General features: G+C 36.4%; 1 protein-coding gene across 20 annotated transcripts in view; it reads left to right on the top strand.

Moving 5' to 3' along the window:
• Lingo2 (leucine rich repeat and Ig domain containing 2) overlaps positions 1-24,784 on the top strand; it is a 1,357,796-nt gene that overhangs the window by 588,213 nt on the left and 744,799 nt on the right. For all 20 annotated transcript variants that reach the window (XR_009588066.1, XM_060373595.1, XM_060373592.1 and 17 more), the window contains one exon: positions 17,960-18,030. The gene's annotated coding sequence lies outside the window, so the exon portion shown is untranslated. The remainder of the gene's footprint in view (positions 1-17,959; positions 18,031-24,784) is intronic.

The following is a 24,784-nucleotide window of genomic DNA, read 5'->3' as shown; positions in this document are numbered from 1 at the left end:
AGACTGGGAAAAGACCTTCATCAATCCTACATCCAACAAAGCGCTAGTATCCAACATAAAATCAAACACCAATAAACAAAATAATCAAATTAAAAAGTGAGACATAGAACTAAACAGAAAATTTTTAACAGCTGAATCTCGAATGGCCAAGAAGCACTTGAAGAAATGGTCAACTACCTTAGTCATCAGGGAAATGCAAATCAAAATGACTCTGAGATTCCATTTCACACCAGTCAGAATGGCTAAGATCAAAATCTCAAGGGGAACACTCCTCCATTGCTGGGGGAGGGGGAAGGAGCGAAAACTTGTACAACCACTTTGGAAAACAATCTGGCACTTTCTCAGAAAATTGGGAATAGCTTTACCTCAAGGCTCAGCTGTTCCACTCCTGGATATACACCCAAAAGATGCTCTACCATACAACAAGGACATTTGCTCACCTATGTTCATAGCAGCTTTATTCACAATAGCCAGAATCTGGAGACAACCCACATGTGCCTCACTGATAATGGATAAAGAAACTGTGGTCCACTTACACAATGGAATTCTACTCAGCTATTAAAAACAAAGAAATCATGAAATTTGCAGACAAATTTCCTTTGTCTCAGTTGCCTCACCTATAAATTAAAATTTGTTTTCTGGAACTAGAAAAGATCATCCTGAGTGAGGTATCCAGACCCAGAAAGAAACACATGGTATATACTCACTTAAAAAAGGATCTTAGACTTAAATACTGGGTATGGAGGGTCATTCAAGAAATCCTTTCACTACTTTGCAAATGGATTAAACTGTCCATACTCTCCTTTGGCTATGTTAGTTATCTGTCCTGATGTGGAACTATTTCCATCTGGTACACAGTTGGGACTCAATAAATGTTAATTCTTTTAAAAAAATTTAAAACTATACCAACTATTCAAGGATTGAAAGCAAAATGTTCTAGAAACTGATGTAAAGTGATGACGGCCTGACCCAGGTAAATGGGAGAAGGTAGGAATGGAGAAACAAAATTAACCAGATGACATTTTGGAGGTAAAGTGTTGAATTGAAACTCATAGACAATTACCTGAGTGAAAGGGCTTTTTGGAGAAAAGAGTAGAACTTGATCAATAAGCAAATAATATTCCTACTATCCAAATGTCATACTGCATTATCTTGATATAATTTGTCATAGAGTCCTGTCACTATATATTATATATTCCACCAAATCTTACAGCTTAAAACAATATGCATCTCTGTCTATGTCAGTCAGACATATAGGCTAAGCCCAATCTTCTCCTTAGCTCAGGATTATGCAAGCTACATACTGCTTTGAATATATATATGCTCTCTGACTGATTTTGGTGTTTGATTTTATGAAGACATGATTTTAAACTGGCTTTGAAATCCATTGAGTGAGACTGACTTTTAAACTCTGGATCCCATATCAGAAATAAATAAACTATATCACACCTCTGATATAGAATATAACATGAAAAACACAGGTACACTGATGACTACAAATCAACTAAACAAATTTGAAAGGATGAATTTTATGAATGTTATTATAATGGTTGTAATTTTCATGGCTGTAGTAGTTTCTTTTGTTGCTGTAATAAAATACCCTGACAAAACCAAGCTAATGGAGAAACAGCTCATTTCTGCTCACTGGGTAAAGTTGAAATCAGGATGGGAGGAGTTTCAAGCTAGTCTCATTGTGTTCACAATCAGGAAGCAGAAATCAATGAGTTCATCCTGCTGTTCAGCTTACTTTCTCCGTGCAGGAAGTCCAGGCTAGCGAACCGCTCACAGTGGGCAGGTCTTTCTACCCCAATTAAAGCAATGAAGACAATTCTCACAGTACATCCAGGGGCCCAAATCAAGGCTGATTTTAGATTCTGTCACAATGACTGCCTCTACTCCTACTAAAATGCTTGTTTTCCACCATGCCTGGCCAAACATGTTATGTGTACATGTATGTATGTATGTATGTATGTATAGATATATAGGTATCTATGCATGCATGCATGTATGTACTAAAACTGGGTATTGAAACAAGGGTCTTATCCATCCTAAACAAGGACAGAACCACTGATTACTCCTCTGCCTGTTTTTGAAGCTGTACAAGTACTGATACACTGATCAACAGCCCAGCTCAGACAGTGTTTTTAACCAGAAAGATCACATTAGTTAGATTCACTTTGGAGCTCATTTGTTTGGTTGTAAACTTCAATTTTTTTTCTGAGTTGCAGAATTCAGTCTTACTTTCTTGCTGTGCTGAGTGGAGGGATCCTAAGATTCTACTGACTGTGTTGAGCTGTAGAAGGGAACAAGTAATTGCCAAACAACACTGATATTCCCTTCCGTGTGGGTTTTTCTCCCATAGCCACCTGCTTCTAAAAAGGTAATATCACTAGAATAAAGTAGTATAGCTCATATTATAATATAAGATCATAAAATCATGAATTTACATCTCACCACTTTTTAACAGAACCTATAAGACAGACCCAGTCTCAGGACTCTTCCACATTAATAAAGCAGAGGTAGTTTTAAGGCCTTGATCCCAACAGAAGAGGGTTCTTGAGGGTGACCCTAGAACCATCCTCCCACATAATGGCTAACTCAAAATAAGCAATAGAGAGAAAAATAGACAGATGGAGCCTGATAGGGATATATGGTACGAAATAGAGATTAAAATGTGGCTCTAGCAGAACCTGTGTAGTGCCATGAAGGTGACTCAACTGATTCCTTTCTGCTTGGTAGTTTACACAAATGTTGATGTATCTGCCTGTTGGTACTTCCTTGTGTTGACAATAAATTAATGTGATAATTAGTTCTCATTGTTTAAGTGACTTTTTTTTAAATTAAGAACATACATTCTAGGCTTTTGAATGGCAGATACACCTGCATCCTTCCTTGGGCAATTTCCTTCAGTGAAACCATGTCACTTGAAGCTGTGACACTTTCCATTTCAAGCAGTGTGGTAACAGATAACAGTGACAGCATGAGATTTTAGGTCTAGAAGAAGCCTGAGGCGAATAGATTATGTTTAGGCACTGACAAAACACAGACACATTATTCGGTTTTTGCCGAAGCAAGCTAATTTATTCCAAACTTGTTTTGATAACTTCCGAGCTTGTTCTTGCCTCAGTGCTTGCTTGACTGAGAAGCTTTTCCTTCTCTGTACTCCATTTTGTCATGACGAATGCTATTTGGGCGACTAACACGCTGATCTCACAGAGGGAATCCCTAAAGGAATGTGCTGTACCCTGTATTCATGCGTATGTAAACATTTGCTAGAAGGATCACTGTGTAGCATGAATGTAATAGGAACAGAGAGGCTACCACTTTTTAAAGAGATAACAATTTGCGCCCAAATCTTAGAAGATTGATTAATGTTGTCATTTTTTTAAGATTTTTAATCACTTGTATTTTTTTTCTTTTTTTTCTTTATTAATTACACTTTATTCACTTTGTATCCCCCCTGTTGTTCCCTCCCTGCCTCCCTGCTCCCATCCCAATCCCTCCCTTCCTCCACCCTCTGCATGTGCTTCATTTAGTGTATCCCACTTTCCTTCTCATTGAGTCCATCCAAGTACCTAACCTGCAAGTGTGTAAATCTTTGATTGTGAACACAATAATTATATATCATCATAGTAAAGCCATGTTATAGTATGATGTTGTGTTAGGAAATAGCTAATATAATTAATATCAAAATTCTTAATTTTCTTATAGTTTTACTAAAAACAAAAGTCCCACTATAAGGCTATACTTTTTAAACCCACTAAAAGGCAATGGTTTTTTTGGATGGCCCAACACTTATGTTTACATTAGTACTCATGTTCACATAGCCATAAACAGGCATACACAATATATATATATATATATATATGTGAATTATATATGTGAATATATATATGTGAATTAACAAATACTAATGTATTTTAAATATTATAATGGCAATTATTTATATATACAGTCACCACATAAGGTCTGCATTTGTTCTATAAGGTTCATGTGTAAAGTGAACCATTAATATGATCATTAATCATTAATATGATAAGTAGAGCCATTTGTGAATTATAACATGTTAGAGAGAGAGAGTTAGATTTGTTGACATTTATTGAAATAACCAGTGAATATTATTTGCTTACAGTAAAATTATTAATGGGTCAACCATATTTAATAATATTTAATATACCTTTCTGTGATATTATAGCATGCTCACCATAATATTCGTATTTCTTTCCCTATGCAAGAGCTATGTTCAACCACCAATACAGAATTACATTTTACTTAGTATAAATGAAATTTTCTTATACCATATAATCTACCCACTTTCTACAGACTGCTTATGGTTTTTAATGCTTTCTAATCATAATTTGTTTTAATATCCAGGTGCTTTCTTGTTATTATCCCAAGCTTTCTACCCCTGGTATAGGTACTGTGACTATTTGCCTTTGTTAAATTGATCCCTTTCTACAAAGGTGACAGAGAATGTGAATTGTCAGGTGATTTGAAATGATGGAGCCTTGTCATTGGAAATAATACAAATAATAAGAAACTCTGAAGAACCACAGTGGGGTCTGAGTGTTTGGAAACACTGATCATCAGGATTGATTAGCAGAATCTATCCTGGTTTGACATAAACCCAGAAAACACAATGTTTCAGAAAAGACAAGTTTTCAAAATGTTGAAAGAGTCTGAGCTGTATTTGGAGTCTCTATATTATCTGTAGAGAGGCAGAGACAATAAGTTTGTGTCTACAATGTACTTACTCTTTACAGAGAGAAAATGCCAAAGATTCTTCATCAGGAGTTTGCTTTGCTGCTTATTGATCAGTATTGTCTCAAAACTTCTCCTGACTGTACCTAAAAAAACCAAAATCTTATTTCAGAACCTTTGAATATCAATAAAAACCCTCAACTAGTGATTTATTCCAACATTTGTACTGTTACTCATCCAATTTTAAATTATTAAAAACAAAAACAAAGAATGTAGTGTTCTATTTTAATAAGCTAGTTTGCACTATAGCAATTTTAAAATATCACTTTCATCAATAATATGTACAGTACCAGAGCCTTTGGGCCTACAAAAATGTCATCTGTTTAATTTTGAAAAATGGATATTGCCATTATAAAATCATTTGGTCAAGCATTTGCATTACATTACACTCAGCACATAGACTTAGGAACACTGAGAATGTTCTCATCAATTATATCAAGAAGATATAAAAAGCTTGGTATCTTTCGGTGTGATATCCAATTACACGATCTTAGGGTTTGATTGATTTCCCCAATTTCTGTCCCCACTGAATGCATAAAATGACAGACAGAAGAAAATTAAGCTATTATGAAACAGCCTGACATTTACATTTACTCTGTAACTAACACACACACACACACACACAATTTGTCCTTTAGAATGAAAAAGAATAGTAGATAGCAGTCATTTTCAAGGAAAGCCTGGAATACATTGGTCCCTGCCTACAGTATTTTTTTCAATTTTAAATTATACTTTTATTTATCTCAGTTTGTTTTTTTTTTTTTCACTAATTACACTTTATTCACTTTGTATCCCCCCATAAGCCCCTCCCTCCTCCCCTCCCTATCCCATCCTTCCTCCCCCTTCTGCACGAATGCCCCTCCCCAAGTCAACTCATAGGGGAGGTCCTCCTTTCCTTCCTTCCAATCTTAGTCTATCAGATCTCATCAGGAGTGGCTGCATTGTCATCTTCTTTGGCCTGGTAAGGCTGCTGAGTGAGCTGTCCCAGAAGCACAAAGACACCACGGTATATACTCACTCATATAGACATGTAATATAGGATAAACCTACTAAAATCTGTACATCTAAAGAAACTAATCAAGAGGAAGGACTCTGACTAAAATGCTCAATCCCCATCCCGACAGACAAAGAGGAAGGGCATCAGAAGACGACGAAAACAGGAAACAAGCTAGGAACCTGCCACAGAGGGCCTCTGGAAGGCTCTGCCTTGCAGACTATCAAAGCAGATGATGAGACTTATGGCCAACTGTTGGACAGTGTGCATGGAATCTTATGTAAGAAGTAGGTAATAGTAATATCTGGAGAGAACAGAAACTCCACAAGGAGAGCAACAGAATCAGAAAATTTGAACACAGGGGTCTTCCTAGAGACTCGTACTCCAACCAAGTACCATGCATAGAGATAAGCTAGAACCCCTGCACAGATGTAGCCCATGGCAGTTTAGTGTCCAAGTGGGTTCCATAGTAATGGGAAGAGGGACTGCCTCCGACATACATAATCTGATTGCCCTACCTACATTTTAAATAAAAAAGGAAAAAGAGATTTAAAAAAAAAGAAAGGAGAAAAGGAAAGGAAGATAGAAGAGGAAAAACTGTCTTTGTCATTTCTCACAACACAGTTGAATCTGCATAACATTAAGTTTAGTGAGATAAATCAGGCACAAGAAGACACACTTAAGTTCTAAATGCCTTGTGGTGGGAGGACAAAATATGCAGGTGACCTGAGAGTGAAGGCTGGCAGATGTGGTGGGGATGTGGGATATGAGGCATTCGGAATAAAGAGGTCATGGTAATGATGCTGGTTATCAGGCATTAGAGGAGAAGGTCATTGTGGGGTTGCTGGGCAACAGGAATTAAGGGTGGGAGGGTGTGGTGGGGATGCTGGTCACTAGAGATTTGGTGTTGGAAGGCATTGTGTAGATGTTAGTCAGGAATATAAGAGTCCATCTTAATAGAGGCAGCAGGTAAAAGACACAGTAAATAGCACCATGACTATAGGTAATAACAGTGCACGGTTTTCTCAAAATTACTGAGAATAAAGTGTTCTTACCACAAAATTGTAAATATGTGGAGGTCACTTAATGTTAATTATCTCAACTTAGCTCTTGCATAATATGCAAAGTTTTTCAAAGTATTAGTATGTAACATATAGATCTTATTAAAATAAATACAACTAAGAATGTTACAACCACAAAGAGTAAAATATATTCCTAAAGAAATAAAACAAAGCAGCTCACAAGCGTTATTATGCAAATTTTTTTCACCTTTTTTTCTACAAATCATATTGAAATACAGATTTTTTAAGGTCATGAATTATTATTAGTAATAGTACTTATTATGCATGTAAGTGTGATGTAATGACTGTTTCATTTGTGTATACCCAAATGTTTAATGTTTTCAGTTGTTGTGATAAAACACCATAATCAAAATCAATAGAAAAGGAGTTTATTTCAGTTTCTGGTTCCAGAGTAAGGGTCCGGAGTGGCAGGGAGTCATGGCAGCAGGAGCTGAGGAATGACATTTCTAACACACAGCAGGTAGAGCCAGCTCAAGTGGGATGAGATGACATACCCACAGACCTGAGCACACTGGAATACTTGCTCTAGCAATGCTCCAACTCCCAAATTTTCCACGATCTCCCCACAAAGTGCCGCCATCTGGAGACCAAGTTTTCAAATGTGAACACTTACCTGTGTAAGAAACTGTCTCATGATAACCACCACAGCTGTGCTCATAAAATACATACACCTTTACATGTTAATCATATCTCAACAAGATATTTTAACAACAAGAGTTGTGTCTTTAATTCTTTGATACAGTCTTAACTATTTGGGGGGATTATTAGATTAGCAGTATAACATGTTTCTAGAAATCATCCATTGGATTGATTGTGAAGTAAAAGACCACATATTTAAAACAGCAATTCAGGAAAATCAGAAAAAAAGGATAAGTAGGTGGGAACTTAGGTTTTGAAGACCTTTCTGAAATGAGTTTACCTTGAAGGAATTCTGTGTTAACTTCTATAGTAGTGAAGGGATTTTATAAAACGCAGGAATATTAAAGGAATTTAACATGAGAGTAATCAAAGTTTTCATCGTCATAAATTAGCAAACATATCAATAATGCAAGATAACAAGGCAATTATCCAAGAAATTTTTTCAAATATTTTTTAATTGACAGAATTGCATGGATATACTATCAAGAGTTCCTTTATGCCCAATGAACCTTTCAAACAGTGAAACCAATTATTACTTGCTGTGTGAAGTTATTTGTCCTAAAGACTCACTTTTCTAAATGTGTGATAGATATTATATTCTCTTTTAAAAATTTTACCTCTGTTTATAGATAGGCTTCTATACTTAGTCAACCTATTCATTAAATAAATACTGACTGAGATTTTTCTTTAATGAGGTTTTAGTGGTAACCAGGAAACCTACTGGAGTTACCTCACATGGCATGCCAAGAGGAACAAACAAATATTATCTAACAATTATTTAGGGAAATATAATTTCACAGAATAATGGATTCCACAGTTTTGGGGGATGTAATATGTTCCCAGTACCTAATTTACTAACTCATTTAGAATTCTAATCCATTCCTTTAGGTAAGTAATTTGGTATCTTTTTCATTAATAAGGAAGTTGGAATATAGTAAGTATTAGCAATTTTCCAAAAGCCATTCAGGGTAGAAAATAGCATTTGCAGAATTCAAATCCAATAATACTGGATACAAATTCTGTGCTCAAAATCACATTGTTCTGAGAAATGGCAGGGGAATGAATTCAAGAAGACACAGTAAAATATTAAAAGACATTCCCAATTAGAAGGAAGTATGCATTAGAAGTAGCAGTCAAACTGAACTCTAGAGAGATTTGGAAATGGCAAGGGAAGGGGTTGGGTAAAGATTGCTTTAACAAAGCAGCACATCAGGTTAGGACCTTAAAATTAGAGAACCATTTTCAGCACAGATAGAGCTAAGAGGGTTACCTGTGAGTGGATTTTTAACAGTGCTTTTTAGTTAGGGGTTAAAATAGAAAGGAATGCAATTGATATTCAAAAGACACGTAGAAGTCAATTATGCAGAAGTAAGACTAAGTCGATACTTTACAGTAATTATGTTTGGGATGTAGAAAGGGGACCCAAAAGGCAAAAATGATGCATGACTAGACCACTGGAATAAAACAGAAGATAACCCAGTTGCTTGGAATGGACATGACAATGATGTTGGTAACAGACAGATAGATACTAGAATGCATCTAGGGGGTGAGAAAGAGGGCACAGTCCAAAACAGAGGACACTGGCTTCTGAGTTGAGATATTTGCTCTAAAGTATTGTGTCTTCGATTGGTTGATTGATTGGCTGGTTGGTAAGTTGAGAGATGCAAGGTCTGATTATATATTTGTTACTTTTAAGAGTTATTTTTGACTGCACTCACACTTAAAAGTTGAAGCTTCAGTGAAGACAGCCTATGATTCCTGGCATACTGTTCCTAACATATTCTTTGGCTTCCTTCATTCTCTTAGACAAAAGTTTAGCATATTTTGCAGTTCCTCCTTAGTTTTCTTAGTATGGTGTTTATTCAGAGCAAAATGTTGGTGTTTGTATTATAGGACACAAACACATGGCATAACATGATGTTGAATCTTGTGGCCTTTGAAGCTGGACTTCTTACCTCCTTATTCGAGGACTTTCTGAAACATGTTATCATATGTCATTCACTTTTGAGAGATTTAAAAGCTTTCAGAATCTGCTCTATTTTTTGAGAGCTAACTACTGAGATACAGCAGTACCTGTCAGTCCAGGACAATAACCAAGTTGAGAACATTGGCATTGGCATCCAGAAACAGATTTGTGCTTCTTCTCTTCAGTTATCCTTGGTTAGTAAAATAACAATGTACCTCTGCCATGGGTCAAGACGCCTTTATTAAGGCGAAAAACCTTGTTTCTGGGTCTACTTTTGTTTAGGTCCACATAATTTGTGTTTTGGCTAGTTTATGTCAACTTGACAAAAGATAGAGTCATTAGGTGGAAGGTAGCCTCTGCAGTTTTTTCATTAATGGGAGAGGATCCAGAACATTATGGGTAGTGCTACCCATAGGCTGTTTGTCCTGTGTTCTATAAGAAGGCAGGCTGAGCAAGCCATGTTCCATGGCTTCTGCATTTGTTCCTGCCTCTAGGTCTTTGCCCAATTTGAGTTTCTGTTCTGGCTTCCATTGATGATGACTTGTGATGTGAAAATGTAAAGCAAATAAAAGTTTTCCTCCTCAACTTGTTTTGGCCTTGGAGTTTCATCACGACAATCCAAGCCCTAACTATGACACAACCCTTCTTCTCTTAACCCAGAGCCTCTGCAGCCAGTACTGTGGGCATGCACTTCTCCTAGGAGGTACAAAGTTTCTGCTCATCATTCACTGAGTTTCTGACGGGATGGTGACAGGGAACGATATAGTCAGCTTCTGAATGCCTAGGGAAAGCCACACACAAAAAAGTCCTAAGATTCACTGTATAATACTACCACATTAAAATTACCTTGAATTATGAGATTTTTCTTTCAAAATGTAAAAATAGCCCTACACTGAAAAGAATTTTCATTAAAATAGTTTACAAAGTGATTCAAGCACAGAACAAAACATAAATTACTATAAGCATGGACTTAAAAATAGAATACACATGACAAGTTTCAGGGAAGCATTGTAGAGCACAGGGTGACATAATTGAAGATAAAGAATAGAAGGTGAAAATCCATTCCAAAAACATACCCAACCTACACTGATCTGCTTGGCAAAGCTGCGAACTCTGATGCTTCCTATTTCATTAAGTCACATACATAACAAATAATTTTAGATGCAGGCTTGGTACATGTTTAGAGTAATATTAGTCACTGTGAATGGACTGAGCAGGAATGGTTCATGTCTTCAGAAAGTTTAAACATCAATGGCCTGGGGCAGCTTCTGCTAATGTGGTTACAGAAGCAGTCAGAGGAGAGTACTTGACTTGCCTTTGGAAAGTCCGCACAGAGATTCATAACCAATCGCAGGCTCAGAGATGATGCAGAGGAACCTGATCGGTCACTCAGTGATACATAAGATGATCTCTCTTCTGGAATTAACAAGTTTGCATCTACTTGCCCTCTCTCCAGCCCCTCTCACCTCCTTGGCTTGAACCCTTGGGAGGAGGCCCAACAGAATATGGCTAAAATGCAACTCAGCAGTTATTTCATTGCTATTACTGGTTTCCTTTGATCAGAGAAAATAGCAGTTGTTAGCAACTCAAGTTATTAAAACCTTGCTGTTTGAAGACATGGTCTGTTATTTGTTCAGTAAATATGTCTATACCTTGGATAAAAGTTGTGCTGTTCCACCCTGAGTGATCAGTCTACATAAAAAGTAATTTTTGGATTGTTCTGAGAATTATCTGCTAAGAGCAGTGCTTGGTGTATGGAAATTATTAAACACTTATTAAGTAACTCTTTACAGGGTTTGAAAATTTTACTGTGTGTGAGCATTCATAATGTGGAGATATATTTTTAAATATATTTACATATATTTAATTGCTAAGCATTATGGTTGTACTAGAATTTTCACTTTGAAAAGTTTAAGCAGAATAAAAAGTTTTAACTTGATTGACCTAATAAAAAGACACCAGTGCCTTGCATCCTACTCTAGGGTTTTGAAAGATTAAAGCAAATAAAAATGTGGATATCCTTAGCAGGTGTATCTCTAAGAAAGTCATGAACAAAGAAAGTGTGTGCCACCAAAGCAGTCTAGAGTGAAGTCCTCATCGCTCAGCTGGGAGTCCCCAAACAAAGCTGTTAAAAAACAGGCAACTTGAAATAAAGAAGAACAAAAAAATGCCCGTTTTGAGGCTTCCCTTTTTTCTACTGAAGAGCAGGCAATGTGGATTTCATACTGCAGTAGAATTCTGTAAAGTAAAAGTGCAAGAATCTCTTTCAGTATGGCTTCTGGCAATGTGCTTTAAGTGAAATCTGCATAGAGAATTAATCAGTACTGTCCCGGGACTTTCCTAAACTTGGGAAATGTTTGCTTTCAAAATTAAACTTTTTAGTTGGTAACTTAATCAAAAGCAGTGAATGTATTTTTCTCTATCTTCTATCTTCCTTTGATCTCTTGTTGTAGATAAGTAGTACAATTGGGTTGATATGCTAAATTAAAATTAATGTGGTTTAATTTTTAGTTTTAAACTAGCTGTTTTGTGGTATTTATTTTTGGTATAGATCTTTGGTTTACTACAAGGTTTGGTTTAAGAAGGAAGAAATGGTATATTCAATTTTATCTATTCCAATAAGAAATAACTTTGAATATTTATGTTCTGAAGAAATATCACAGCTATGACATCAATTTGCTAGAAATGCTAAATTAATTAAATATTTTAATTTTATGTGAGTGTTGCTTGTTTTAAATATTAGATTTTTATACGTCATCTAGCCTAGCATGAAATATGGAACTAGACTCCTTAGCAGTTTAATAACCATCCTTTTGAAAGGTTCAAAGCACCATGCACAAGAAGGGAAAGCTTTCATTCAGAATTTCCTCTTATTTAATAACTGTGAAATGTTAATAACAAAACATGAAATCATTTATGTCTGGTCTGCTGCACTGATTATAGGTTTCAAATTTGGTTATTCACCATTATATTCAATTTTATATTTATTCTTACTAGTTTCACGACCATAGCTATCTACCCATGTTACTGTACAGATGGTGTTGATTGTAAGATACGACATCTTGAGACAATTATGCTATAATCTTATGTATCTCAGATTGGTAGAATGATCCCAAATATTCTCTAGGGAATCATTTATATTGAATAAATTAAATACTGATTTAGTTCATTTGCATTTTATTTAGTTTGAGTCTGTGTGTGTTGGTTGTGTGTGTACACATACCATGGTCCAAGTGTAGAGATTAGAAGACAGACTTCAGGAGTCTTTCCACCATATGAGTCCTGAGACCTAACTCGGGTCTTCAGGCTTGGTATCAGGAGCTTTCATCCAGTGAGTCATCTTGCTGTCCCTAAAATACTGTTTTATAAAGCAGTAGGAAGCATGTCCACCTTCTATAGTGTCCATTTCTTCTTTCTAAATTATTGAGTGCCTTAAAAGAAAACAAATAAAAATAGAAAAGATATAGATGCCATCTAACCACTCACTTGTCGCTGAGTGAGACATAGATCTCCAGTGTGGAGAGCACCATTTCTCTCAGAAGAAATCAGACTCCTCTGCTGTCAGTATACCTCCTGTTGTGATGCTGCTATCAGTCACATGTTTAGTAGACACTGACGTTCTGTTAGGCTTCCTCCATGATCACAGAAATGCACTGTCACAACTCTTTCTCATGATAGATGCCATTCTTTCTGTTTATGCCCTACACTAATGTATAAATATGTGCAAGAATATAAATATGGTGAAGAAAATGTCAATAGTAGGATAATTTTTCACCATTTGAAAGAAGCCAGAGTAGATTTTTGCTATGAAAAAAAAAAATATTCTAGCTTTCCCACCTGGAATTAAAGTCTGAGAAAAGTTATTATATCTATTTGTGCGAAAAGAAAAGGAGTGGGTTTTTATTGAGTCAATTGTTCAGTCAAAGAAAATATTTTCAGTTTTTCCTCCTTCATCACCTGTAAATGCACAGATAAAAATCCTTAACCGTAGATACTCTACCTATAGTCATTCATTTGTAACACGTGTTTTCCCTTAAAAGGAGGAGAGTGGTTATTTTTAATTTGTTTTCAAATATTCTTGAACATATTCTCAAAAACCTAAAATATTCATTTACTATGCTTTGAATAATGTGACATTTGGCTTATCTGTAATTATTACTCTACATATTGTCTTTAAAAATATGTAAAATAATAGTTTTGATTATATAGATCCAGTTGTACAACTCTTATCTTTTAAACGGAGTCTCTCTCTCTCTCCCTCTGCCATTTGTTTGAATAATAAGTCTTGATTAGCTACAGTTTAAAAACTATTAATTCTTCAAAGTCCTTGGCAGAACCAAAGTCCTTGGCAGTATGCTTTACATTGCCTTTTATTGTGATCACCACAGCATGATCCTGACAGTGAAACTGACTGTCCATAGTTGCTTATGTAAGGGACTGAGCCAAGTATGATTTTGTTAGTCACACTAAGTATTGGGACATATTTCATCTCATATATGGCTTGGATGTATTTTCCCCATTTTTTATTTCTAAGTATTATCCTTCACCTTGAATGTTTTATTTCTGCAAAAATTAGAAAGGTATACTTCTATTTATTTTTATGGTAGCTCTTAGATCAACTCAGTTAAACTATATCCACCAATTCTTATAACACTGGATTTTCAAATTTTCCTTTCCTTTACTCTGAAGATGCATATTTGATTGCCAGCATCTTTCTTTTCCTTAACATCATATTAGTGGGAGGGACCTAATGTAAGTTTGACATGGCCAAGGACTGCCTACTGGATGAGCTTCTTTTGCATAGTGCGCATTATCCCATAATGCAGACTGGCAACATCACTGAAAGCGTTGGATTGCTATTTACGAAATACAGTTTGAAATGTGTATTCTGTACATGCCATTGTCAGCCCAGGGAAACCATGGGGATTTCTGCAGAGACGCTGCAATTGCCACTCAGAAATCACCCCACAAGCACCCATGCTTGTTTAGGTCTCAACATATTTCACCTAATTTTTTTTCTTTCTCTTCTAAGTTTTATGGGTTGCTAACTTAATTTTTGTTTAATGCCTGTGGCCTGATTGCTTCTTTTGCATTTATGTTATTTATTTTATTACCATTATTTATTTTTCATGTCTGTCAAGCAATAATGCCTCTAAATTACAATGATTGCTTAGCAAAAGTTAAAACATGACAGCAAATTGTGACTATAACACACATTCCTTCTACCATAAAGATGTCAAATATGAAATATTTTTATTTTGTTTTTATTTATTTATTTTTGACGAGATTTGGCTGTATAGCAAACGATTTGCCTCCTGTCTTAGCCATCTCAGTGTTTGGCATTAAGTTGTGAGACACCTGATGGCTAATGAGGATGAGCATTTCTTTAAGTGTTTTTCTGCCATTCGATATTCCTCTGTCGAGAATTCTCTGTTTAGCTCTGTTCCCCATTTTTTAATTGGATTACTTGGTTTGCTGCTTTTCAGCTTCTTTAGTTCTTTGTATATACTGGATATTAGTCCTCTGTCAGATAAAGGGTTAGTGAAGATTCTTTCCCAATCTGTAGGCAGTCGTTTTGTTTTGATGATGGTATCCTTTGCTTTACAGAAACTTTTCAGTTTCATGAGGTCCCATTTATTGATTGTTGCTCTTAGAGCCTGTGCTGTTGGTGTTCTGTTCAGGAAGTTGTCTCCTGTGCCAATGAGTTCTAGGCTGTTCCCCACTTTTTTTTCCAATTGATTTAGGGTATCTGGTTTTATGTTGAGGTCCTTGATCCACTTTGACTTTAGTTTTGTGCAGGGTGATAAATATGGATCTATTTTCATTTTTCTGCATGTAGACATCCAGTTGGTCCAGCACCATTTGTTGAAGATGCTGTCTTTTTTCCATTGAATGGAATTGGCTTCTTTGTCGAATATCGAGTATTCCTGAGATACCACCTTACACCCATCAGAATGGCCAAGATGAAAAACTCAAGCGATAACACATGCTGGAGAGGTTGTGGAGAAAGGGGAACCCTCCTCCACTGCTGGTGGGATTGTAAACTGGTACAACCACTCTGGAAAGATATCTGGCGCTTTCTAAGACAAACAGGAATAGTGCTTCCTCCAGACCCAGCTATACCACTGCTAGGTATATACCCAAAGTTTGTTCAAGTACACAAAAAGGACACTTGCTCAATCATGTTTATAGCAGCTCTATTTGTAATAGCCAGAACCTGGAAACAACCCAGATGTCCATCAACGCTGGAATGGGTACAGAAATTGTGGTATTTTTATACAATGGAATACTACTCAGCAATCAAAAAGGAGGAAATCATGAAATTTGCAGGCAAATGGTGGGATCTAGAAAAGATCATTCTGAGTGAAATATCCCAGAAGGAGAAAGACAAACATGGGATATACTCACTTATATAGATCTATAAGATATGATAAACATAATGAAATCTATACACCTAAAAAAGATAATCAATTGAGTGGACATGGGGTAAGATGATCAATCCTCATTTAGAAAGACAGATGGGATGTGCATTGAACGTATGACAGGAGTCTACTGAGCGCATCTGAAAGACTCTAACTAGCAGTGTTTTCAAAGCAAAGACTCATGACCAAACCTTTGGCAGAGTACAGGGAATCATAAGAAAGAAGGGGAGTTAGTCTGATGGGGAAAGGATAGGAGCTCCACAAGGACCAAATATATCTGGGCACAGGGTCTTTTCTGAGACTGACATTCAACCAAGGACCATGTATGGATATAACCTAGAACCTCCACTCAGATGTAGCCTGTGGTAGCTCAGTAACCAATTGGTTTCCCAAAGTGAGGGGAACAGGGACTATTTCTAACAGGAACTCAATGACTGGCTCTTTGGTCTCCCCACCCCCGAAGGGAGGAGCAGTCCTGTTAGGCCACAGAGGAGAGCTTTGCAGCCAGTCCTGAAGATACCTGATAAAACAGGATCAGATGAATGGGGAGGAGGTCCCCCCTATCAGTGGACTTGGAAAGGGGCACGGTGGAGATGAGGGAGGGAGGGAGGGACTGGGAGGGAATGAGGGATCGGGACATGGCTGGGATACAGAGTTAACAAAATGTAACTGATAAAAAATAAATAAATAAATAAATAAATAAATAAAACAAACAAACAAAAAAAAAGTTGTGAGACACCACACATAGCTTTCTGATCATTAAAAAAGATCACAAACTAAAGTTTTTAGTGTTTCTTGGAACACAAAAACTGTGACCCAGAGTTTTTGTGCTGATATATGTCACATAGAAGAGATGACAGTTGTTGGCAACCTGTTGCTGTGCACATATCTTGTTCCTGGATAACCATGAAAACTGAGTTCCTCATGCTGGTGCAGCATTCATGTTACCTTACCCTCACTTAGCCATTGTTCCAGCACACAGCCATGACGCTTGCAATCAACACTGAGTGCTTTCCATATTGATATCTACCTTATTTTTTGAGACAGTGTCTCTTAAAGAAGCTTACTGGAGCTTGCTGTTTTGACAAATAGTTGGAAAACCAGCAAATACTTTGGATTCAACTGTCTCCGAAATCTTAGCTGTCAGCACCGAAGTCATAGATATGAGCTGCCCAACACCTGTCTTTTATATGTGTTCTTGGGATCAGAACTTGGATCTTGGCGCTTGTGGAGAAACTACTATGCACTGAGTATCTTGTCATTCCTACATATAGTTTGTAAGTGAATGAAGGTACAGAAAAAACAAAAACAAAAACAAAACAAAAAAACAAAACAGAAGATGACAGCAAACCTCCTTGCATCCTAATTACACTTGAATTTGCTTTTATTGAGTAGTTTATAAGTGGTTCCTCCTGTAAAAAATTAAAGTCTAACTTTGAATTGTTACTGGAGTTTTACTGCAGATTACTGTCTACTATTACTGTTTATCTTATTAGTTATACTTACTTGACATTCATAATTTCCTACGGATACTTACAAATAAAGGGAATGAAGAGCCATCTATCTGACAAGCTGATGTGCTAGGTGTCCATTACCAACTGAATTAATTCCCAAAAATGGTGCCTATATTTTCATATCTTAAGTAACTTGTACAGAGAAATTATGGGATATGAATTAAAATTGTTGATAAAAATCTAGTTAAAGTAATCACTGTAAAAAACTAAATAAGCAACCGAAGCCCTCTGCTTCATGTATGAATATATTTATGTAGTAATTTGTATAGAGTAAGAAGAAACTTTGATTACAAATCGTTGTTTTCATAGGACGACACCCTCTCTCAATAAAATAACATTTAATTGAATGTGGGATTTCTTGATGGTACTTTATAATTTGGACCATATTTTAGTGTCCTTGAAGTCCCAGGCAGCCATAATTTCCACTGCTGTGTTGTGCAATTTAACAAAGGCCATAAGAACAGCAAGACACGAGAAGCACTTTTTAAGTAGCAGTGTGGAATAATAATAAAACTGTATGGTTAATCACCATAAAGACATACAGTACTCTGAATATTCTCTCACCTTCCTTTTATTTACAGGTATTGAAGAGTGACACAGAAAAATAGCATCATGAGTTCTGGAGGCTTCTGTGGATTTTTAATTGCATGAGGTAAATATTGAGTTTATTTTAATGATGTCTTTAGAATGAAAGTGAATTACATCTTAAAATTTGTTAAACTAATATGTTTTGTGAATATATTTCAGACTACATGGGTTATGTTCATATTTGCTTTGTGTCCTGTATGAAAATTTTCATATATTTTCAAATATTCAAGGGTTATTCTCTGCCTTCCTTTTTTATTTTTCTGTGTATTTTGCAAGCATATCTTCTGACCATGTCTGTGACTCTGTGGGATCTGGGGTTTCAACTTAAGTCATCTAATTTGTTAGCAAGTGCCGCTTAACCATACCCCTAGATTAGTGCAACTCTCAACCCTCATCAGAGACATTTATTTTTGAAGTAAATGGTTATTAAAATGGAGTTCTGCAACTGGTCAAGGTTCACACAAAAGAAAGAGAGAGAGAGAGACTGAAGTGTTCAGCTCTAAATGGCTCTATTAGACCTCTACCCCCAAGGCTCAGGGGTCATCATAAAAGAGTCATGGAAAGATTCTATGAGAATCAAAGGTAGTCAGTTTCTGAAATGAAATACTTGTTGGACGTGGCAGGACTTATGCACAAGTAAACCACTGTCAGCTGTGACTGTAGGCGCAAAACCTTCAATCAAGCCAGAGCAACTGACAACACAGATGGAGGATGCTTCATGATGTCCAATCACTGGCTGGGGAGCCTTGGCAGTTGATGGTTTCTAGGGGAATGAGAGCCAGTCCTCTTCAAGTGTGCAGACGCTAAGAGGCTAACTATAAACTGTCCCATATCTATGCACACAGAGACAGCACAAAGTGGACTCGGTGAGTTTTAAAACAAAGAGCACATGAAGAGGAGGAAAATGTGTCAGTGAAAGGGTTAAGAAAGGAATTACAGAGGATGGAATGAGAGGAACTTGATTAAAATATAACCTATGCATGTATGTAGAACAAAGCTGCATGTAATGTTTGATGTCTGAAGATGCACCTTTGTGAATGTTTATGCCTTATGCTTTGTTTTGTAATACAGTAGGTACTTAGGGGCTGGTGGGTAAATTTAAATTGAAAACCAGCTTAATTACAGATGAATATCAGTATAGGAGAGTAGGTTGAAGTCCAGAGGAAACAGACACTATTCCTAAACATAAATACAAACCTGAATAAGAAGGAAAAGAAATGAAAGTATGAAAGGAGGGAGGAAAAGATGGAAGGAGGGAGGAAGGAAAAGGGTGGAAGTAAAAAAAAGACAGAGGAAAGGAGGGAGAGAGGGAGAAAGGGAGAAAGAGGAAGGAGGTAAAAAGGGAGGCAGAGGGGGAAAGAAAAGGAAAATGGAGATGAATAAGGAAAATTTTTAAAATACATTTATGTCCAGGACAAAAACATGAAATCTTGGATACAAAATGTATTGAATTAGCTGTAGCAAAAACAAAAGCATCATTGATAAAATTTAAATCTTACAATCCGCAAACTTAAGCTTCACACCAGGGTATACAGCTCACATTTTACAATGGTACCCATTATGTTATCTTGGATGGGGTAATAGAAGGAGAATTGACAGTCATGTGAAGAGAATCAAGGAAGCGGCTAATTTGCTCTGCATAAACTATCTGTCATTTACAAAGTTCTTCCAATCCAAAAAGAATATTTAATAGCACTTAGAATATGATAAATTTGAAAGGATTCAAAGATACTTTCTAATGTAATTACTTTTCTCGGGTATTTCTTAGCCTCTTCTTTCACAGCCTTTGCTGTGGGTTTTAGTAATTCTGGTGAATTAACCTCATCTTGCTTGAATTTATGGAAGCTTGAAATCTATCTTTGATTCTGAAAACAAAAGGAGAGTCTGTTTCAAATGTGCTTGATAGCACAGAGTTACAAGCATATTATATTGTGACATGCTAAAAGTAAAATGCAAATTGTTGCTTTATGGAATTATTGAAAGTTATTTTGAACATTAAAATTCCATTTGCTTGTGAAGGGGTGTTTTAAAAATATCAAATCCTTATGCAAATCCTTTCTGCACTGACAACTTCCATTTTAATAAAAGTTTGAATCAAAGAGAAATGAAAAGATAAATCCTATATCCTCTGACTTATTCTACCATTAGATTCATTTTACTTTCATCGTCAGTCTGTGGTGCAAGTAGGTATATCCATTAGGACTTGGCAGTCTACAATCAGTTGATCTCTGAACTTTGACAAGTTGGGGATTTCTGAAATAATCTCTGTATGATGCAAAATGAAGCAAAATAAACTTCTTTGATGAGGGTGAGAGATCTTACCTGTGATTATAAAGCCAAGTTTTAGAACGCAATTGGAAATCATGCTTGTTTATGCCAATAGTACTTCTCTGAAGCTCATGACTCCAGTACCCTGGGTATAGGCTAGGTTTCCAGTAACAGGCATCATTTCCCTTCTGTTCAGTGAGAACTAATTCCAATTTGACAGTGGCTAGTTGCTGCCAAGATACGAGTGTCATTATTGCACCTTTAATAATATTTTGCTAAACCTTTTTATTCAAAGATGTCGCAATTGGGTAGGAATGTACTGTGCTTCCCCAGAAAAAGCTTCTCTAGCAGCCTCTGGTACAGGGAAAAGCACACTAACAGAAGGAAGCTTTCAGGTCAGACTCAGCTTGAACATTGTTTCTATCAGAAGTCTAACAGCAGTTTGATATAGCTACAGAGTATATATATAATACAAGGTTAATACAAGGGTGTGCAAGAGAAAAGGCCACCTAATGAAAGTACATTTGTTTAGGGGCAAATTCTTACTGTATCAGACACAATAATATAGTAATGTAAATTTTCAAAGGATTAAATGTTTGCAGAAGACTGTGTTCTAAATTGTCTGAGACGATGGAAATATATTAAAGTCATGTTAGAGGAGGCTAAAATTTGTATCTTTTTTTCTAAAGGTGGCCCAGGGCATTTGAATATGGTAGGATCCACTCTGTGACTGTTTGTTTTTGCTGTTGATTGTTTGGTTGGTTGATTTTCATTTTAAAATGGAATTACGTAGGTTTATTTTAGGTAACAAAAAGTAGAAATAAAGAAAAGAAAAAGAGTCCTGTGAAATTGGGGTTTGTCTGTAAGACAGGAACTGCTATATCTATCCTATAACACGCACATCCTACGTAGAGATGACATGTACTGTGCGTAACTACGTGAAGCCCTGGTACAGATGAGACTTGCTTTTCAAACATAATCTCCAAATGTTGCCAACTGGGCTACACACCATCTCATCCTTCTGAGTGCTGGGCTCACAGTATTTGCTACCCTGCTGGTGCTTGCAGCTGTTTTCGTGGTGTGTGTAGCCAGTGCATTTGGTTGCTCATAGCTATTTATTTTCATTAATTCATGGTCTTTTACGCAGAGAAGTAACATTTACATATGTTATTAGTCATTTCACTTAATGTCATGATGGTTTTTGTGGTCCATATCATCTTCATTTTTGAAAACCTTTAAGAAATATCATGTAGGGGAAAAGAAAGTAGAATTGTTTTAATTCTATCCATTATTTGAATGTGCATCAATTCAACTATAAAGCAGGATGCAAATAACTGCCTGCAGAGACTTTCCACAATATCAAACATCTACCTGATATGATCTGCTTAAAGTAAGGCAGAAATCATTATTGGTACAATCCAGGGCCCAGAGCTAATTTATGAGCCTGAGAAGGGGCAACAACAATACTACTGACTCAATGGCATCTGATGACTGGTTGGTAGCGGGAGAAAAGATGACAGCATCCATCATAAACCACATGCTGCGACGTTTCAAGAGCCTTGGAGTTAGAGCCCAGCACTTAGTTTCCTAGAAGTTCAATGTAGAGCATAAATTTAAATATTTGATGAATACTTTATTATTTTCAGTCAGTTGGGACAATGCCTAGGATAAGACATTGGCCTGTTAATTAGACTTTTCTTTGTATATTGCATAATACATTTAATTCTAAAGATTATGTTAGCGCTGGTTTAGATTTTCCTGTGTACTTCTCTGCATGGAAGTGCTGGAAGCCTGTCTAGGTTATATCTTATGACTGGACATCTCAGTATCATAGAATTTCTAAAAGTATACATGTTTAAAAATCTATAGTTTTGTCCTTAATTATGAAGATGAAATATGTGAGCTCTAATGTTCATCCTAAAATACATTTACAGACATTTCTTCCAGTCAGTGTTGATCAGCAGCCCTATAAATTCAAGGTACAACACTTAAAAGAAATTGCCTAAATTATATGACTTCTTTTCATCCATCTCTACAGCTAAGGTTTTATCAATGGCTTAAATAAGGCTATTAAAGACTTTGTGTTTTCTCTAAAGAACCACTTTCACTGAAATGCTGGTTGAATCAATGACATCAACTCATAGTGATTTGTGTTATAGAGTCTGGAAACCCAGGCTTGAATTTAATATTCCAATGTGAGGGCTTCTCCATTCTTCATGAAATATCCCCATTAAGGAAACCATGGCACATATTTTCCTCCAGTTTTATTACACAAACAACAAGGCTTCTCTGGCAATTGATTGCTTCTGACTTAAAACTTCAGTGGATCTTCTACATACATGTGTATGGAGGGTTCTGGAAAGCACAGAATCAGAACAGCTTTTTTATTTTTTTATTAATTACAGATTATTCACTTTGTATCCCAGCTGTAGCCCCCTCCCTTCTTCCCTCCCAGTCCCACCCTCCCTTTCTCCTACTCCATTGATAGGGGAGGTCCTCCTCCCCTTCCATCTGATCCTAGCTTAACAGGTCTCATCAGGACTGGCTGGATTATCTTCCACTGTGTGCTAATAGCATATAATGTCATTCAAAGTAAAGAAGCCTAACTGCTCTGAAATCATTCCGGGTGTGGATCCACTTACCTTTTCTGTAGATGTGTATATTTGATGACATCTTTCTCTTCCATCCTTTTTGATGTTAATGTGAAAAAAATATGATAATCTCAGGATATTGGCGAACATTTTTTATAAATGCTTACTGTCATCAGTGTTAAAATAAAACATTTTCGAGAAACCCTATTTTTATTCCACTGTATATCCTGACCTTCCAAACACAGATTCATGCTTGTTTGTTTGTTTGGGTTTTTTGAGACAAGGTTTCTCTGTGTAGCCTTTGCTGTCCTGCACTCACTTTGTAAACCAGACTAGCCTTGAACTCACAGAATCCACCTGTCCCTGTCTTCCTGATTGCTGGGATTACAGGCGAGTGCCACTGTGTCCAGCATTGCTTGTATTCTCTAAGTCTTGACTGAATATCATTTATATTTCCTGATTACTTATAAGTAATATGAACAGATACAAACTTCATCACAAAGCTTTGTGTTTTGCATGTGTCATATAAAACATGCTGTTTATTAATAATAATATGTGAAAAACATGCACCATAGTAATAAGAGCTAAGATGAAGTAAAACAAGCTGGCAGGCTGAGGTGCTACTTTGAATTATATTGTCAGGAAAATCCCACTCATATATTTTAAGCTGTAAGTTTTATCAGGTCAGAATCTACAATAACTGTGCAGATTCTACAGCAAAAATGTTCAAAGGGGAAGAAAAGCTAGTCTCCAAGGAGGAGGTAGAGATGTCACACTGGAGAGCTCCAGGGTGCCAGTGAAAAGGCATGCATATCTGTATGGCTGTGTGCTCTTGCCACCACACTGGCAAGGGAAGCCAGCCTCCTCGGTGTAGCTCACTCTTCCTTCCCCCTTAACTCTTTACTAAGTCAAACAAACCAAATCATACCCCTTAGCCTGTCTTACCTACATTTTTTCTTAAAAGCACTGAAGTTGAGTAAACAAAAATGAATAATTTGGGGATTAAATTGAGGATGAACATAGGCTTTTAATCTAGGCATTCTTCCAGGCCTGTTTATCACAGTTTTCTGTACTGGAATTTACACATCAAAGACTGTTTAATATGAATATAACCCTCACTCGTTGTCATTGTTTTGTGCAGACAACTTCCTTAGAGGTAACAGAGAGTTTAATATTGTGTTTGGAGAAAGGCATCCTAGCCTTATTGGTTTCTAGTCACAGCTAACTAAATCTTTGGGCATATTGAGTATATTTTAAGTTGTTTTCCCAGTATTTTTTATTTTTTATTTTTCAACAAAACAATTTAGCAAACCACTTGCTTTTGGGAAGGAAGCAAGATATGATAATTTATTTCTGACCTCTATTTACCTAGTATCTCATAATAGCCACTTTGCTTCTCATCTGTATTACAGCCTCTTCCACCAGAAGGAATAGTTTAAATACCTCAGGTTATACTACACTTCATTGTTCAGGAATATCTCAAGTTCACTTTTCCACCAATTCTGGTCCACATTCTATGCATCCTATGAGCAGGGAACGTGTTTTATGACTCAGTGATTAGATGCACTGTATAGCACCATGAAAAGAGAAAAAGCTAAAATATTAACAGGCTTTACATGTTTGTATTGTATATCAATTTTTATCTACATAGATCCATGTTTTGTTGAAGGAAGTTAAAATATTACTTACAAATACTTTAAAGATCAGAAAGGGAAAAGCGTAGTCTTGATTTGGGTTGCATCTTTTTCACCTCTCCGAAGTGTCTTGATATGGTAAGAGCCAAATTTATGTAACTGGGTTTTTCTTCTTTCACGATATCTCTTCAGGGAAAGTAGAGCAGCTAATCAAGATGCAGCTATACCCTGGCAGGTTGTAGCATGGCCTATTTGTCACAGGAAAAGAGGCTTGAGATGTATTTAAAAGACATTTTTTATCTGAAAAATAAAGTTCTTGGCTTGT

The sequence above is a fragment of the Meriones unguiculatus genome, chromosome 20 (genome assembly GCF_030254825.1).
Source record: "Meriones unguiculatus strain TT.TT164.6M chromosome 20, Bangor_MerUng_6.1, whole genome shotgun sequence".
Taxonomy (NCBI): domain Eukaryota; kingdom Metazoa; phylum Chordata; class Mammalia; order Rodentia; family Muridae; genus Meriones; species Meriones unguiculatus.
The sequence above is the reverse complement of the archived record's forward strand: the minus strand, read 5'-3'. Positions and strand labels throughout refer to the sequence as shown.